The following is a 19,346-nucleotide window of genomic DNA, read 5'->3' as shown; positions in this document are numbered from 1 at the left end:
CGACCCCATGGACCACAGCCTACCAGGCTCCTCCATCCATGGCATTTTCCAGGCAAGAGTACTGGAGTGCAGTGCCATTGCCTTCTCCACTTTTCATACCTAGAGTTACACTATTACAATCATTCATCATATATCGAGCTATACATTTGATCAACTGCTTCAAGTTTAGTCATCATTTTCATTGGAGGCTCAGTCACACACTTGGTAATACAATATGAATCTTTTGAAACAAAATACAAATGGTATAGTGGAATTAAAAGTAAATATTTAAACCATTAGCCTCCTACACCATTTTTTTTTTTTCAGATTGTCAAGACTAGGGAATGGGTCACTTAAAGCAGAAATCTGATTTTTCATGTGGTTCAAATGTGTTACATTAAAAGATTTACCAGGGATGAAAATCTGGCATTCAGACTGAATTATAGCACAGATATCTCCCTGAGATCCTGTAAGGTGTCAAGGGCCTTGCAGTTGTGTAGCAATGCCTTTCTCATCATAGAGATTTCAGAATTCAATAGGCTAATAAGGATTTTTGCATCTATGTTCATCAGTGATATTGGCCTATAGTTTCTTTTTTTGTGGCATCTTTGTCGGGTTTTGGAATTAGGGTGATGGTGGCCTCATAGAATGAGTTTGGAAGTTTAATTTCTTCTGCAATTTTCTGGAAGAGTTGGAGTAAGATAGGTGTTAGGTCTTCTCTAAATTTTTGGTAGAATTCAGCTGTGAAGCCATCTGGTCCTGGGCTTTTGTTTGCTGGAAGATTTCTGACTACAGTTTCGATTTCCGTGCTTGTGATGGGTCTGTTAAGATCTTCTATTTCTTCCTGGTTCAGTTTTGGAAAGTTATCCTTTTCTAGGAATTTGTCCGTTTCTTCCAAGTTGTCCATTTTATTGGCATAGAGCTGCTGGTAGTAATCTCTTATGATCCTTTACATTTCAGTGTTGTCTGTTGTGATCTCTCTGTTTTCATTTCTAATTTTGTTGATTTGGTTCTTCTCCTTTTGTTTCTTAACGAACCTGGCTAAAGGTTTGTCAATTTTATTTATCCTTTCAAAAGACCAGCTTTTAGCTTTGTTTCACGTGTCTGAAAGAGACATGTACACCGCAATGTTCATCGCAGCACTGTTTATAATAGCCAGGACATGGAAGCAACCTAGATGCCCATCAGCAGATGAATGGATAAGGAAGCCGTGGTAAATATACATCATGGAATATTACTCAGCCATTAAAAAGAATTCTTTTTAATCAGTTCTAATGAGATGGATGAAACTAGAGCCCATTATACACAGTGAAGTAAGCCAGAGAGATAAAGAACATTACAGCATACTAACACATATATATGGAATTTAGAAAGATGGTAATGATAACCCTATATGCAAAAGAGAAAAAGAGACACAGATGTACAGAACAGACTTTTGGACTCTGTGAGAGAAGGCGAGGGTGGGATGTTTTGAGAGAACAGCATGTATATTATCTATAGTGAAACAGATCACCAGCCCAGGTGGGATGCATGAGACAAGTGCTCGGGCCTGGTTCACTGGGAAGACCCAGAGGAATCGGCTGGAGACGGAGGTGGGAGGGGGGATCGGGAAGGGGAATACATGTGACTCCATGGCTGGTTCATGTCAATGTATGACAAAACCCACTACAATGTTGTGAAATGGTTAGCCTCCAACTAATAAAAATAAATGAAAAAAAAAAAAAAAAAGAATTCATTTGAGTCAGTTCTAATGAAATGGATGAAACTGGAGCCCATTATACAGAGTGAAGTAAGCCAGAAAGATAAACACCAATACAGTATACTAATGGATATATATGGAATTTAAAAAGATGGTAACGATAACCCTATATGCAAAACAGAAAAAGAGACACAGATGTACAGGACAGACTTTTAGACTCTGTGGGAGAAGGCGAGGGTGGGATGTTCTGAGAGAACAGCATTGAAAGAAGTATACTATCAAGGGTGCAACAGATCACCAGCCCAGGTTGGATGCATGAGACAAGTGCTCAGGGCTGGTGCACTGGGAAGACCCAGAGGGATGGAATGGAGAGGGAGGCAGGAGGGGGGCTTGGGAGGGGGAACACATGTAAATCCATGGCTGATTCATGTCAGTGTATGACAAAAACCACTACAATACTGTAAAGTAATTAGCCTCCAACAAATAAAAATAAATGGAAAAAATATAATAATAATAAAAATAAGCTAATAGCCCAATTACTATCATTTAAAGCTTATGAAAGTTGTTAAGGCTTAGATATGGTCAATTACATCCTCCAACCCCATTGAAGGCACACGCACCCACACACACAAGCTGCTAAATGGTCATACCAGTAGAATACAGATCTTTGACCCATTGAGATCATACCAATGGTAGATTGGTTAGGGTTACCTCTAATTCGTTAACGTGTATGACCTTAAATTCATGGGAATCCCAGGCTACACCTTCGTATCCATCCCTGTAGACGTGAAGGCCATAAATTAGTTCCACAAATCCACTGAGTTCCATACCAATCACTCTCTCTAAGGGTAATAATAGACATAGTTCAGAAAGCACCCAGGCTTGTCTCATGAGTACCAGGTGGATCAGTTTTAGTATGATTTAACCCTTCCCAACATAGAGGAGCTTTTAAATGACCATAGCCTGATATTAACCACGTAGATCCACTCCATAATTGTGGGACTTTACCTTTTCATAGATGAGAGGTTAATTTTTTTAATTGAGACTTAGCTCATCACTCTGATTGAGTTTAAATGACCCTAAGAGAAAACTTAAATCTATGGCCAGCACCCCCAGAGCAGGTATTATTAATTGGCCAGGTGAGAGAATCCCATCTAGTAATATCATGAAGCTAGAACAGGACTGAACACTCATCTAAAATAAATTTCCTAGTGGGTATTCCTAGAGAACAGAAATCCACCAAGGTAACCCAGAAGTACTAGGCAAAGGTAATTGGCCACCACCAAACAATTGGATTGAGTTTTATGTGTTATTTTAAGGCCAATCAGATTAGAGCTCATGTACAAACTGATCTCAGCAATCAGAAATATTATCAAAAGAAACAAAGACACACACTGAGACATACATACATCCAAACAGACACAAGAGACCCTATAGCTTTGTTTTCCAAACTTAGTTATGCATAAAAAATGGTTGGAGAAAGATTTCAAAAGGCTTTGTTCTCCTTTTTGTTCCTTTTGGTTTCAGGAATTAGATATGGTCTAGATCCAGAGACATCTGGTCTAAAGGTATCAGTTCAGTTCAGTTCAGTTCAGTTCAGTCGCTCAGTCGTGTCCGACTCTTTGCGACCCCATGAATCCCAGCACGCCAGGCCTCCCTGTCCATCACCAACTCCCGGAGTTTACTCAAACTCATGCCCATCGAGTCGGTGATGCCATCCAGCCATCTCATCCTCTGTCGTCCCCTTCTCCTCCTGCCCCCAATCCCTCCCAGCTTCAGGGTCTTTTCCAATGAGTCAAATCTTCGCATGAGGTGGCCAAAGTATTGCAGTTTCAGCTTCAGTACCAGTCCTTCCAATGAACACCCAGGACTGATCTCCTTTAGGATGAACTGGTTCAATCTCCTTGCAGTCCAAGGGAATCTCAAGAGTGTTCTCCAACACCATAGCTCAAAAGCATCTATTTTTCGGTGCTCAGCTTTCTTTACAGTCCAACTCTCACATCTATACATGACCATGGGAAAAAACACAGCCTTGGCCAGGTGGACCTTTGCTGGTAAAGTAATGTCTCTGCTCTTTAATATGCTTTCTAGTTTGGGCATAACTTTCCTTCCAAGGAGTAAGCGTCTTTTAATTTCATGGCTGCAATCACCATCTGCAGTGATTTTGGAGCCCCCCAAAATAAAGTCTGACACTGTTTCCACTGTCTCCCCATCTATTTCCCATGAAGTGATGGGACCAGATGCCATGATCTTTGCTTTCTGAATGTTGAGCTTTAAGCCAACTTTTTCACTCTCCTCTTTCACTTTCATCAAGAGGGTTTCTAGTTCCTCTTCACTTTCTGCCATAAGGGTGGTGTCATCTGCATATCTGAGGTGATTGCTATTTCTCCCGGCAATCTTGATTCCAGCTTGTGCTTCTTCCAGCCCAGCGTTTCTCATGATGTACTGTCCATATAAGTTAAATAAGCAGGGTGACAATATACAGCCTTGGCGTACTGCTTTTCCTATTTGGAACCAGTCTGTTGTTCCATGTCCAGTTCTAACTGTTGCTTCCTGACCTGCATACAGGTTTCTCAAGAGGCAGGTCAGGTGGTCTGGTATTCCCATCTCTTGAAGAATTTTCCACACTTTATTGTGATCTACACAGTCAACGGCTTTGGCGTAGTCAAAAAAGCAGAAATAGATGTTTTCCTGGAACTCTCTTGCTTCTTTGATGATCCAGTGGAAGTTGGCAATTTGATCTCTGGTTCCTCTGCCTTTTCTAAAACCACCTGGAACATCTGGAAGTTTACGGTTCACGTATTGCTGAAGCCTGGCTTGGAGAATGTTGAGCATTACTTTACTAGCGTGTGAGATGAGGGCAATTGTGTGGTCGTTTGAGCATTCTTTGGGATTGCCTTTCTTCGGGATTGGAATGAAAACTGACCTTTTCCAGCCCTGTGGCCACTGCTGAGTTTTCCAAATTGGCTGGCATATTGAGTGCAGCACTTTCACAGCATCATCTTTCAGGATTTGAAATAGCTCAACTGGAATTCCATCACCTCCACTAACTTTGTTCATGGTGATGCTTCCTAAGGCCCACCTGACTTCACATTCCAGGATGTCTGGCTCTAAGTGAGTGATCACACCATTGTGATTATCTGGGTCATGAAAATCTTTTTTGTACAGTTCTTCTGTGTATTCTTGCCACCTCTTCTTAATATCTTCTGCTTCTATTAGGTCCATAACATTTCTGTCCTTTATGGAACCCATCTTTGCATGAAATATTCCCTTGGCATGTCTAATTTTCTTGAAGAGATCTCTAGTCTTCCCCATTCTGTTGTTTTCCTCTATTTCTTTGCATTGATTGCTGAGGAAGGCTTTCTTATCTCTCTCTCCTGGCTATTCTTTGGAACTCTGCATTCAAATGGGAATAGCTTTCCTTTTCTCCTTTGCTTTTCGCTTCTCTTCTTTTCACAGCTATTTGTAAGGCCTTCTCAGACAACCATTTTGCCTTTTTGCATTTTTTTTCCATGGGGATGGTCTTGATCCCTGTGTCGTGTACAACGTCACGAACCTCCGTCCATAGTTCCTCAGGCTCTCTATCAGATCTAGTCCCTTAAATCTATTACTCACTTCCACTGTATAGTCATAAGGGATTTGATTTAGGTCATACCTGAATGGTCTACTGGTTTTCTCAATTTTCTTCAGTTTAAGTCTGAATTTGGCAATAAGGAGTTCATGATCTGAGCCACACTCAGCTCCCGGTCTTGTTTTTGCTGACTGTATAGAGCTTCTCCATCTCTGGCTGCAAAGAATATAATCAATCTGATTTCGGTGTTGACCATCTGGTGATGTCCATGTGTAGAGTCTCCTCTTGTGTTGTTGGAATGGGTGTTTGCTATGACCAGTGCGTTCTCTTGGCAGAACTCTATTAGCCTTTGCCCTGCTTCAGTCTGTACTCCAAGGCCAAATTTGCCTGTTACTCCAGGTGTTTCTTGACTTCCTACTTTTGCATTCCAGTCCCCTATAATGAGAGGTCAGGGACGGTGGGCCGAGAGAAGCTATCACACACCCGAGGTCAGGGCCCGCGCCAGAGAGGAGCTACCCCACGCCCGAGGCCAGGGGCGGCAGCCGAGAGGAGCAACCCCACCTCCAAAGAGTGGCTGCTGCGTGGGCGCAGGAGGGCCGAGAGGAACTACTCCACCTTCAAGGTCAGGAGGGATGGCTGTGAGAAGATACCCCTCCTCCAAGGTAAGGAGCAGTGGCTGCGCTTTGCTGGAGCAGCTGTGAAGAGATACCCCACGTCCAAGGTAAGAGAAACCCAAGTAAGACAGTAGGTGTTGCAAGAGGGTATCAAAGGGCAGACACGCTGAAACCACAATCACAGAAAACTAGCCAATCTGATCACAGGGACCACAGTCTTTTCTAACTCAGTGAAACTAAGCCATGCTGTGTGGGGCCACCCCAAGACGGTCAGGTCATGGTGGAGAGGTCTGACAGAATGTGGTCCACTGGAGAAGGGAACGGCAAACCACTTCAGAATTCTTGCCTTGAGAACCCCATGAACAGTAGGAAAAGGCAAATTGATAGCATACTGAAAGAAGAACTCCCCAGGTCGGTAGGTGCCCAAAATGCTAATGGAGATCAGTGGAGAAATAACTCCAGAAAGAATGAAGGGATGGAGCCAAAGCAAAAACAACACCCAGGTGTGGATGGGACTGGTGATAGAAGCAAGGTCTGATGCTGTAAAGAGCAACACTGCATAGGAACCTGGAATGTTAGGTCCATGAATCAAGGCAAATTGGAAGTGGTCAAACAGGAGATGGCAAGAGTGAATGTCGACATTCTAGGAATCAGCGAACTAAAATGGACTGGAATGGGTGAATTTAACTCAGATGACCATTATATCTCCTACTGTGGGCAGGAATCCCTTCGAAGAAATGGAGTAGCCATCATGGTCAACAAAAGAGTCCGAAATGCAGTACTTGGATGCAATCTCAAAAACGACAGAATGATCTCTGTTTGTTTCCAAGGCAAACCATTCAGTATCACAGTAATCCAAGCCTATGCCCCAACCAGTAACGCTGAAGAAGCTGAAGTTGAACGGTTCGATGAAGACCTACAAGACCTTTTAGAACTAACACCCAAAAAAAGATGTCCTTCTCATTATAGGGGACAGGAATGCAAAAGTAAGGCTAACGGTATAGGAGGAGTTATTTCCTTAGAGCAAGAATTCTTAAAGAGATAATTTTTTCTTCAAGATTCCTCTGGAGTCTAAAGAATATTGTGACCACATTGTCAAAACTTGTATTTTTGTTTTTTGTGACCATAGTTTTATAGCCGAAATTTAGACCAGATAGTGCTTAACTTGGCCCTGATAACAAGGGCAGATTGGTCCCAGCACGGACTGTCCCTCTGGGGAAGTAGGGGTCTTGGTTTAATCAGCCCCAGGCTGTTGATTACAGGAGGAAGTCCTGGACATAAGGGAACTTCAGTTCATTTTCCTATCCTATGTCAATAAAGACCTAATAGTTTCAGGCCATTTTTCTTGTCATTGGATCATAGCTATAGATTGACCAAACATTTAAAAATATTTTCCCAAAGGATTCCCAGGTCGGGTGTGGAACCTTAATTCACATATTAGCTCAAACAGTTTGTATCAGATGTCTGTGCACTCAAACCAAACTAACAAACCAAACCAAACCAGAACTTCACCAGCCAGGAGTCACACTCCAAAGGAAACAAAAGGCAAAGTGATGCCCAGAAATCAAAAGCCAAGTGGCAAGAGTGCCCCAAAAAGATGGTAAAGGGATGCCCAAAAATGAAAAGCCAAATGGCATAAATGCCAAACGTGACTTCCTAGTTCAATTAGACCTGCAAGCTGGCAAAGTCAGTGCTAGCAGCCTTTTTAGTTCAGATAGTTTCAAGCAATAATTTGTTGATTTTCTGGGAAGAAGTTACTCTATCATTTCTTGTTTTAGAAGCTTCTAGATACCAGTCAAAGCACAGCCAGCCTTTTCTAATTGTGCATGTAAAAATATGAATTTTAGAATATCAAAAGAACCCAAGTTTGGCCATTTTATGTTGAGGTCTCTTTTAGTATAATTTCTCCAATTAATTATGTACTTCAAACTATGAGCTCCATATGTATTGTACACGAAACTGGCTAGAGAGTTAGTCAGAGGCTGACTTTCTGACACCCCTTTATTTGTGTTGAGAGATCACTAGTGAACTTGTGTAGTGGGCCCATGTGCTGCTTGTGAGCCTAACTCTTTCAGGAGTTACCCCAGAGTCATTTCAGCTTGTCTGTATGTGTCTCAGATTCTGCCTCTGGCAATCTAAGACCACCATGCCTGCTCAGGTCGCTGAATGGCCAGTTCTTATTTGCGACCCCCAGATGGGCAAGTATTTTAATTAATGAGTGGGTTTCCCTATGGGCCCACTGCACGGTACGAGGACTAGGCCTCCACCACTCTCCTAAATTTCTCAGTTACCAGAGAAAACTGAAACTGGCCGGGAGGAGTCTGGTCCCTTTTCTTCAGAGCAAAGCTCTCATGTATTTTCCTCACTTTTATCCTGACAAATTCTATAAAGGCAGTCTAATTGAGGAAAAGTGTCAGATCAGCCTCTTACTTAAACACTCAGCCAAGACCATTCAGTCCCCTCCAATGGAGCGACCTTGGCATCTTTCAGCCGAGCTCTGGGTATTCCTCGATTTTTTTCCCAATCGAGCCCCCCTACACAGTACCTTTCCACTGGGTGGGCAATTCTCCTGGCATCTTTCAGCCAGCCCCCCACCTAGCATCTTTTGACTCGGTGGGAATTCCTCAGTATCTTTCAACCGAGCCCCACTGATCGTCTAGACCGTGAGTGGGTATTCCCCAGATGTTTCACCTGGGCTCCCCCTAGTGTCTTTCCTACTAGGAGGGGGCAGGTAACCTGCTCCACCACCAAATAAAACTCAGAATCTCAATCAATATGGGAGATTCAAGAACCAGGAGAGACTTACCCAAATTCGTCTGCACTCGCTGAGGTGGTGGATGGGCCTAAGGGGCAGCTGCTGGTACCAAAGCTCCAGTCCCCCATGGAGTCCACTCAAAGGAAGGAAGTCCACTCTGGGTTGCTTCATCAGTCTCCATAACTGTGCTGCTTGTGAGATTCTGTTTCCCATTTTAAGCTGAATTAGAGGCTATGTTCTGAGAGGCAGGGTTGAAACAAGCCACCTGATTGGTCCCTGAGTTCTTTTTTTCCCTCTCTCTCCCCTCCCTGGGTTCCATAGGTACCATCTCAAGGGAAAGGGTATTAGCATCTAGGCAATAGTTTCTTTCAACCATCTACTTTTCTTATGACTTAGTATTCATTTCAGAAGTCATCATTATCTAGCGAATTTTCAACTAAGACACAAAAATTCGTCTGCCGGATACCTTGGTCCTTATTCCCCCCAGGCTTTATTGCGATATAATTGACATCCAGCACTCCAAATGAACGGGCATGCCAAAGAACGTTCAAATTACCATACAACTGCACTCATTTCACATGATAGCAAGATTATACTTAAAATCTTTCAAGCTAGGTTTCAGCAGTATGTGAATCGAGAACTTCCAGATGTTCAAGCTGGATTTAGAAAAGGCAGAGAAACCAGAGATCAAATTGCCAACATCCACTGGATCACACAAAATGCAAGGGAATTAAAAGAAAAAAAACACATCTACTTCTGCTTCATTGATTATGCTAAAGCCTTTGCCTCTGTGGATCACAGCAAACTGTGGAAAACTCTTAAAGAGATGAGAATATCAAACCACTTTACCTGTTTTCTGAGAAACCTGTGTGCAGGTCAAGAAGCAATAGTTAGAAACAGACATGGAACAAAGGACTGGTTCAAAATTGGGAAAGGAGTACAGCAAGGCTGTATATTGTCACCCTGCTTATTTAACTTACAGGCAGTGTACATCATGCAAAATGCTGGGCTGGATGAAGCACAAGCTGGAATCACGATTGCTGGGAGAACTATAAAAAACCTCAGGGGTTATTTATAGTGGAGGGGGAAATGGTCCAAATATTTGCCCTGTGCTCATGCTTGGGCAAGCAATTTCCCTCCAAGGATCTTAAATTCCTCACCTATAACACGAGAGTGTTGTTCTGGAATAGTAGTTCCCAAACTCAGCTCCTCAAAAATCTGTATGCTTTTAGTCATTCGTAATCTGGAGCACTCTGTCCCTAGATATTCTGGTTCAGTAGCTGTGGAGTTAGCAAAGTCAAGGCCTGGACAGGTGTGAAACAAGAACAAAAGCAATCCCCCAGGGCTTCCACAGGCCCCAAGTAAGAAATCTTTGATGTAGATGTTAAAAGGTGCTCCTCCAACAATGGTAACCAGGTTTCCTCACTCTAGGGCTCTGAAAGCCTTAAAGAGTCTAATGTAAGTAGTGAACTATCAGTAGATGTTAATAGCATGCAACATTCTCAAAGGCGTTTGACCATAGAACCAACACCTACTAACAGTCCAGGCACAACAGCATTTTCCAGATCACAGCTAAGAAAACCCTAGACTAGGTGTCTTAGCTCAGATTGTCAAAAAAGAAAAAAAAAAAAAAAAGGATCATAGACTAGGTAGCTTAAACTACAGAAATCTATTTCTCACAGATTTGGAGGCTGTTAACTCCAAGTTTAAGGCAGCAGCATATGATTGCCTTCTCCCTATGTCCTCAACATGGCTTTTCCTCAGTGTGTGTGGGCAGAAAGAGATCTCTCTCTCTCTTTTCCTCTTCTTCTAAGGCCATTGATCCTGTTGGATTAAGACTTGCCCCTCATGACCTCTTTTAAATTCATCTCCAAAACTTTCTATCTTCAAATATAATCACATTAGAGTTAAGTCTTGAAAAGACTAATTTGGGGTGAGGTCTGGTTATGGAAGTCAGGCTATTGCACTAGAAGATATCCAAGGCCACTCTGGGTCTATATCCTAAGATTCTCAGTGGACCATTTTGTTCTGACGAATCATTGTTCACAATATGAAGGAATTTCCAGTGGGAAAACAGTATAGATAACCTCAGTTCAGTTCAATTCAGTCATTCAGGTGTGTCCGACTCTTTGTGACCCCATGAACCGCAGCACTCCAGGCCTCCCTGTCCATCACCAACTGCTGGAGTCTACTCAAACCCATGGCCATTGAGTCAGTGATGCCATCCAACCATCTCATCCTCTGTTGTCCACTTCTCCTCCTGTCCTCAGTCTTTCCTAGCATCAGGTCTTCTCAAATGAGTCAGCTCTTCGCATCAGGTGTCCAAAGGATTGGAGTTTCAGCTTCAACATCAGTCCTTCCTGTGAATACTCAGGACTGATCTCCTTTAGGATGGACTGGTTGGATCTCCTTGCAGTCCAAGGGACGCTCAAGAGTCTTCTCCAACACCACAGTTCAAAATCATCAATTCTTCGGCGCTCAGATTTATTTTGTTGTTGTTCTTGTTAACTAATTTATTTTACTTGGAGGCTAATTGCTCTACCATTCTGGTGGTTTTTGCCATACATTGACATGAGTCAGCCACGGGTGTACCTGTGACCCCCATCCTGAATCCCCTTCCCACCTCCCTCCCCATCACATTCCTCTGGGTTGTCCCAGTGCACTGGCTTTGAGTGCCCTGTTTCATGCATCGAACTTGGACTGGTCATCTATTTCACATATGGTAATACACAGGTAACATAGATTTTTAAACTTGGGTTTCTTCAGTGACGCAGAACTGCATATATGGTGTGTGGTTTGCCTCCCATCTCATGTGGGAGACTCTCATCTGGGGGTTGATAGGGTTTTGTAAATGTCTGTCTAATGGGATGCAAACTTGCCCCTTCCCACAGGTCTGTGCCCTGTTTTTCCACATGGCCACTTTGGAGCCGGGCTAACACTTCTTCAGTTCCAGTTGCCTTCTTCTGACTTCATGGCCTCCCAGCCCCTCGCCCAGCAGGCTCGGCCTCGGTCCTGTAGGTGCCTTGTTTCTGTCTTGTTCCTTGCTGCTGTGATTCTAGATATTTCAGATCTGCTTTGGAATTATATATTATGTCACTAGGGGCAAATAAAGTTTGGGTTTTTCCCCCCGTCAGGGGTTCTTGGTGTGGTCCCCAGGCCTCATTCTGGTCTCTCAGCTGCCTCAAGCCAGCCTTTCCTAGAGCTGAGCAGGCCCCTGAGACACACACGCTCAGGTCACACCAAGCTGGTGCAGGGAGGACCCCAGGCGGCCCTTTTGCCAATTCAGACCTGAGCACAGACCTGCAGGGCTCAGGAGCCACTCACGGCAGAGCCCACCCTCGTGGTCAGAGAGACCCCTCTGCCCTACAGAATGGCCAGACTCCATCTCCAGCATCCAGAAACTCTCACTCCTGGCAGTTCAGGTGCCGTCTCGCTGGTGGACCGGCGACACCAGGACACATGAAAGATAATGCTTGGCCCAAGCCCTGAGAACACACTCCCCAGCTCGGAAGAGCCTTACTCATTAAAGTCGGTACCAAAAACGACAGAAGAATGTTTCCGATTATAAGCGTTTTTGTTTGGGCTCAGATGTACGTGGAAGGCACAGCCCCCTTGTTCCCGCTCTCAAAAGCAGCCCAGTTATTCAGGAGAGAGTCCCCGGCTGGCCTGCATAGGGTCCATCCCTTGCAGGACAACAGCTCCAGGTTTCCCGATGAGTCCAGCGGAAGTCCTTTCCAACTTAGGAGTCAAGATGCACTGGCAGGTTCCTTCAACTGGGTCGTGGCTGGGAGTCAGCTCAATTAGGAAGGTTTTTTTTTTTTTAACGAAGCAGTTGGAAAGAATCGCTCCAACACGGCTATTCTGAGCACGCCTCGGCAGACCCTCTCCGGTGCTCCCAGTTCTCAGCTGCAGTTTGGCACACGCAGTCTGCAGGCCGACGGCGCGAGTCCTTGTGGCGGCAGCGGCGGCTCGGTCCTCGGCGTCCGTCATTGCTCGGGTCTCGGGCTCAGAGGGGCGCGGCGGCACCCCTCCGGCGGGCGGCCCGCACCAAGCACTGCTGGAGAACGGGGTAGAGGCGCTGGCAGCCCTCGAACTCCAGGCGCACGGCCTCCGCCCAGCTCTCGGTCGGGCCGCCCTCCCCGCTGCCCAGCAGCCCTGCCACCTGCTTGAGCACCGCCATGAGCGCCACGGTGAGGCCGGCAGCGGCACGCTCCGCCTCCAGCAGCGTGTGGTGCAGCAGTCAGGCGGGCGCGGGCCACGGCGCGCGGCTCAGGCCGCAGCCCACCACCAGGTTGTACATCTCGACGCCCGTGGCAGCCAGAGCGAGCGCGGCGGCCAGCGCGAGCCGCCGTCCCCCAGCAGCAGCGCCGACACCTCGAGCTGCGCGCGCGGGTAGCGGCCCAGGCGCACGGCCGGCTCGAGCGCCTCCTGCAGCGCCAGAGCCAGCTCGCGCTCCTCGCCGCCGCCCGGCGGGGCACGGCGCCCTCGGTCCCAGAAGGGCGCGCGGCGGAAGTCGCAGAGCAGGCGGCCGCTCAGCGCCGCGGGGGCCTCGCCGCCCGCCCCGGCCGGGCCGCCGCCGCGCTTGCAGCCCTCCGCTGGGCGCGGGCCCAACTCGGCGCACAGCACCTTGGGGCCGCCTGCCTCCAAGTAGGCCGAACCCTTGGCCTGGCTCAGCAGTCCGGCGCACGCGTACACCGGCCGCAGCCGCGCCGGGTCGCGAGGGGCCGGCGCCTCGCTCTCGCCGGCCGCGTACAGCTGCGGCGGCTGCGACTCCTCCGGCCCGCGGATGCGGCGGTGGTCCCAGGGCATGGCGGCGCAGCTGCCGGCCGGCTACGCGCGTCAGCCCCACCGTGCGCTGGCGCTTCAGCCCGCCAGCCTGGCCAGCCGCGCGAGGGTGCGCGGGACAGCGACTGGCCGCTCAGCTTTCTTTTTTTTTTTTTTGAAGGTTGTACAGACTAATAGTTTTATTACTATTTTTTAATTTTTTATTTATTTTTATTAGTTGGAGGCTCATTACTTTACTATATTGCAGTGGTTTTTGTCATACATTGACATGCATCAGCCATGGAGTTACATGTATTCCCCATCCCGATCCCCCCTCCCACCTCCCTCTCCACCAGATTCCTCTGGGTCTTCCCAGTGCACCAGGCCCAAGCACTTGTCTCATGCATCCAGCCTGGGCTGGTGATCTGTTTCACCCTAGATAATATAAATGTTTCGATACTGTTCTCTCGAAACATCCCACCCTCGCCTTCTCCCACAGAGTCCAATATAGTCCAACTCTCACATCCGTGCATGACCACTGGAAAAACCATAGCCTTGACTAGACGGACCTTTGTTGACAAAGTAATGTCTCTGCTTTTTAATATGCTGTCTAATTTGGTCATAACTTTCCTTCCAAGGAGTAAGCGTCTTTTAATTTCATGACTGCAATCACCATCTGCAGTGATTTTGGAGCCCAGAAAAATAATGTCAGCCACTGATTCGATCGACCCCATCTATTTCCTATGAAGTGATGGGACCGGATGCCATGATCTTAGTGTTCTGAATGGTGAGCTTTAAGCCAACTTTTTCACTCTCCTCTTTCACTTTCATCAAGAGGCTCTTTAGTTCTTCTTCACTTTCTGCCACAAGGGTGGTGTCATCTGCATATCTGAGGTGATTGATATTTCTCCCAGCAATCTTGTTTCCAGCTTGTGCTTCCTCCAGCCCAGCGTTGCTCATGATGTACACTGCATGTAACATGACGTACTCCTTTAACTATTTGGAACCAGTCTGTTGTTCCATGTCCAGGTCTAACTGTTGCTTCCTGACCTGCATACAGGTTTCTCGAGAGGCAGGTCAGGTGGTCTGGTATTCCCATCTCCTTCAGAATTTTGTACAGGTTATTGTGATCCACACAGTCAACGGCATGGCATAGTCAATAAAGCAGAAATAGAAGTTCTTCTGAAACTCTCTTGCTTTTTTGATGATCCAGGAGATGGTGGCAGTTTGATTTCTGGTTCCTCTGCCTTTTCTAAAAGCAGCTTGAACATCTGGAAGTTCACGGTTCATGTAGTGCTGAAGCCTGGCTTAGATAATTTTGAGCATTACTTTACTAGCGTGTGAGATGAGGGCAACCGTGCGGTCGTTTGAGCATTCTTTGGCATTGCCTTTCTTTGGGATTGAAATGAAAACTGAACTTTTCTAGTCCTGTGGCCACTGCCGAGTTTTCCAAATTTACTGGCATATTGCATGCAGCACTTACACAGCATCATCTATTAGGATTTGATATAGTTCAACTGAAATTCCATCACCTCCACTAGCTTTGTTTGTAGTGATGCTTCCTAAGGCCCACTTGACTTCACATTCCAGGATGTCTGGCTCTAGGTGAGTGTGAGTGATCACACCATCATGATTATCTGGGTCGTGAAGATCTTTTTTGTGCAGTTCTTCTGTGTATTCTTGCCACCTCTTCTTTCTTTCTTTATTTTTTATTATTTTTATTTATTTACATTAGTTGAAGGCTATTTCCTTTACAATATTGTAGTGGTTTTTGCCATACATTGATATGAATCAGCCATGGATTTACATGTGTGCCCCATCCTGAATCCCCCTCCCACCTCCCTCCCTATCCCATCCCTCTGGGTCATCCCAGTGCACCAGCCCGGAGCAGTTGTCTCATGCATCAAACCTGGACTGGTGATCTGTTTCAGAATTGATAATATACATGTTTCAATGCTGTTCTCTCAGATCATCCACCCTTCGCCTTCTCCCACAGAGTCCAAAAGTCTGTTCTATATATCTGTGTCTCTTTTTCTGTCTTGCATATATGGGTATCGTTACCATCTTTCTAAATTCAGATTGGGAGAAAATAATAGCAAACGAAGCAACAGACAAAGGATTAATCTAAATTCCATATATATGTGTTAGTATACTGGATTGGTGTTTTTCTTTCTGGCTGGCTTCACTCTGTATAATGGGCTCCAGATTCATCCACCTCATTAGAACTGATTCAAATATATTCTTTTTAATGGCTGAGTCATATTCCATTGTGTACATGTACTACAGCTTTCTTATCCATTCGTCTGCTGATGGGCATCTAGGTTGCTTCCATGTCCTGGCTATTATAAACAGTGCTGCGGTGAACATTGGGGTCCATGTGTCACTTTCAGTTCTGGTTTCCTTGGTGTGTATGCCCAGGAGTGGGATTGCAGGGTCATATGGCAGTTCTATTTCCAGGTTTTTAAGGAATCTCCACACTGTTCTCCATAGTGGCTCTACTAGTTTGCATTGCCACCAACAGTGTAAGAGGGTTCCCTTTTCTCCACACCGTCTCCAGCATTTATTGCTTGTAGACTTTTGGATAGCAGCCATTCTGACTGGCGTGTAATGGTACCTCATTGAGGTTTTGATTTGCATTTCTCTTATAATGGGTGAAGTTGAACATCTTTTCATGTGTGTGTTAGCCATCTGTATGTCTTCTTTGGAGAAATGTCTGTTTAGATCTTCGGCCCATTTTTTGATTGGGTCGTTTGTTTTTCTGGAATTGAGCTGCAGGAGTTGCTTGTATATTTTTGAGATTAATCCTTTGTCTGTTGCTTCATTTGCTATTATTTTCTCCCATTCTGAAGGCTGTCTTTTCACCTTGCTTATAGTTTCCTTTATTGTGCAAAAGCTTTTAAGTTTCATCAGGTCCCATTTGTTTATTTTTGCTTTTATTTCCAATATTCTGGGAGGTGGGTCATAGAGGATCCTGCTGTGATTTATTTATTAAGAAAGCCAAGGTTGCAGGGATGCTATGAGGCTGGGAGTGAGTGGAGGATGTTCCAGAGAGAAATGAGGGCAAATCAGAAGCACTAGCAAATAAGGAAATTATTCGTGCATGGGAGCCAAGCTAAGACCAGGGAAGGAAATTTCTGGCATCTATTTTTTTAAAAGCACAAATACTTTTACCTGGAATAATAACTACTATTTAGGTAAAAATGAATACCACTTTCCTATTAGTTACTATCTCTTAGATACTGTGCTAGGCTGCTAAATGTTTATTGTTGTTCAGTCACTAAGTCATGTCCGACTCTGGGACCCCATGGACTGCAGCACGCCAGGCTTCCTTGTCCTTCACTATCTCCCGGAGTTTGCTCAAACTAATGTCCATTGAGTCAGTGATGCTATCTAACCATCTCATCCACTGCTGCCCCCTTCTCTTTTTGCCTTCAATCTTTCCCAGCATTAGGGTCTTTTCCAATAAGGAAATGAGAACCCACTCTAGTATTCTTGCCTGGAGAATCCCAGGGACAGAAGAGTCTGGTGGGCTGCCGTCTATGGGGTCGCACAGAGTTGGACATGACTGAAGCGACTTAGCAGCAACAGCAATGAGTTGGCTCTTCCTATCAGGTGGCCACTGTGTTGGAGCTTCAGCATCAGTCCTTCCAATGAATAGTCAGGGTTGATTTCCTTTAAGATTGACTGGTTTGATCTCCTTGCAGGAGACTTCCAAGGGACTCACTCCCAAGAGTCTTCCAAGGGACTCTCAAGAGTCTTCTCTAGCACTACAGTTAGAAAGCATCAATTTTTTGGCGCTCAGCCTTCTTTATGGTACAACTCTCACATATGTACATGACTACTGGAAAAACCATGTGAGTCCTAAGTCGCTTCAGTTGTGTTCAACTCTTTGCAACCCTATGGACTGCAGCCTGCCAGGCTCCTCTGTCCATGGGATTCTCCAGGCAGGAATACTGGAGTGGGTTGCTATGTCCTTCTCCAGGGGATCTTCCTGGAAGAACCACAGCTTTGACCATATGGACGTTTGTCAGCAAAGTGATGTCTCTCCTTTTTTAATACACTGTCTAGGTTTGTCATAGCTTTCCATACAGTGAGCAAGCATCTTTTAATTTCATGGCTGCAGTCACCATCCCCAGTGATTTTGGAACCCCAGAAAATAAAATCTGCCACTGTTTCACTTTTCCCCCCATATATTGGCCATGAAGTGATGGGACCAGATGCCATGATCTTAGTTGTTTTTAATGTTGTATTCTAAGTCAGCTCTTTCACTCTCCTCATTCACCTTAATTAAGAAGCTCTTTTGTTCCTCTTCATTTTCTGCCATTAGGGTGGTATCATCTGCATATCTGAGGTTGTTGATATTTCTCCTGGCAATCATGATTCCAGCTCGTGATTCACACAGTCTGGCATTTCACATGATGCTTCCCTGGTAGCTCAGATGGTAAAGAATGCCTGCAATGTGAGGGACCTGGCTTCGACCCCTGGGTCAGGAAGATCCCCTGGAGAAGGGAATGGCAACTCACTCCAATATTCTTGCCTGGAGAATTCCATAGACAGAAAAGCCTTGAGGGCTACAGTCCGTGGGGCTGCTAAGAGTCAGACACGACTGAGCGAGTTTCATGCACACATATTCTGCATAGACGTTAAATAAGCAGGGTGACAATATACAGCCTTGACGTACTACTTTTCTTATTCGGAACCAGTCCATTGTTCCATGTCCGGTTCTAACTATTACTTCTTGACCTGCATACAGATTTCTCAAGAGGCAGGTCAGGTGGTCTGGTATTCCAATCTCTTTAAGAATTTTCCACAGTTTGTGGTGATCCACACAGTCAAAGGCTTTAGCGTAGTCAATAAAGCACAGTAGATGTTTTTCTGGAACTCTCTTGCTTTTTCTATGATTGAACAGATGTTGGCAATTTGATCTCTGGTTCCTCTGTTTTTCGAAAATCTGAAAGTTCTCAATTCACATACTGTTGGAGCCTGGCTTGGAGAATTTTGAGCATTACTTTGCTAGCATGTGAAATGAATGCAACTGTGCAGTAGTTTGAATATCCTTTGGCATTGCCTTTCTTTGAGATTGGAATGAAAACTGATCTTTTCCAGTCCTGTGGCCACTGCTGAGTTTTCCAAATTGGCTGGCATATTGAGTGCAGCACTTTCACAGCATCATCTTTTAGGATTTCACTGGAATTTTATCACCTCCACTAGCTTTGTTCGTAGTGATGCTTTCTAAGGCCCACTTGACTTCACACTCCAGGATGTCTGGCTCTTGGTGAGTGATCACACCATCGTGATTATCTGGGTCATGAAGATCTTTTTTGTATAGTTCTTCTGTGTATTCTTGCCACCTCTTCTTCACATCTTCTGCTTCTGTTAGGTCCATACCGTTTCTGTCTTTTATTTTGCCCATCTTTGCTTGAAATGTTCCCTTGGTGTCTCCAATTTTCTTGAAGAGATTTCTAGTCTTTCCCATTCTATTGTTTTCCTCTTTTCTTTGCTTTGTTCACTTAAGGTTTTCTTATCTCTCTTTGCTCTTCTCTGGAACTCTGCATTCAGTTGGGTATATCTTTCTCTTTCTCCTTTGCCTTTGCTTCTCTTCTTTTCTCAGCTATTTGTAAGGCCTCCTCAGACAACCATTTTACTTTGTTGTGTTTTTTTTTCCTTTGGGATAGTTTTGGTCATTGCCTCCTGTACAATGTTGTGAACTTCCATTCACAGTTCTTCAGGTACTCTATCAGCTCAAATCCCTTGAATCTGTTTGCCACTTCCACTGTATAATCGTAAAGGATTTGATTTAGGTCATACCTGAATGGTCTAGTGGTTTTTCCTCTTTCTTCAATTTAAGTCTGAATTTGGCAATAAGGAGTTCATGATCTGAGCCACAGTCAGCTCCTGGTCTTATTTTTGCTGACTGTATAGAGTTCCTCCATCTTCGGCTGGGAAGAATATAATCACTCTGAT

General features: G+C 45.1%; 1 pseudogene; it reads right to left on the bottom strand.

The window, feature by feature from the left end:
- Nucleotides 1-12,510: 12,510 nt before the first annotated feature.
- LOC122689638 lies at nucleotides 12,511-13,427 on the bottom strand (annotated as a pseudogene).
- Between the last annotated feature and the right edge of the window lie 5,919 nt (nucleotides 13,428-19,346).

Source organism: Cervus elaphus, chromosome X (assembly GCF_910594005.1).
Source record: "Cervus elaphus chromosome X, mCerEla1.1, whole genome shotgun sequence".
In the NCBI taxonomy this organism is placed as follows: domain Eukaryota; kingdom Metazoa; phylum Chordata; class Mammalia; order Artiodactyla; family Cervidae; genus Cervus; species Cervus elaphus.
This window is presented reverse-complemented; position numbering and strand designations above follow the sequence as displayed.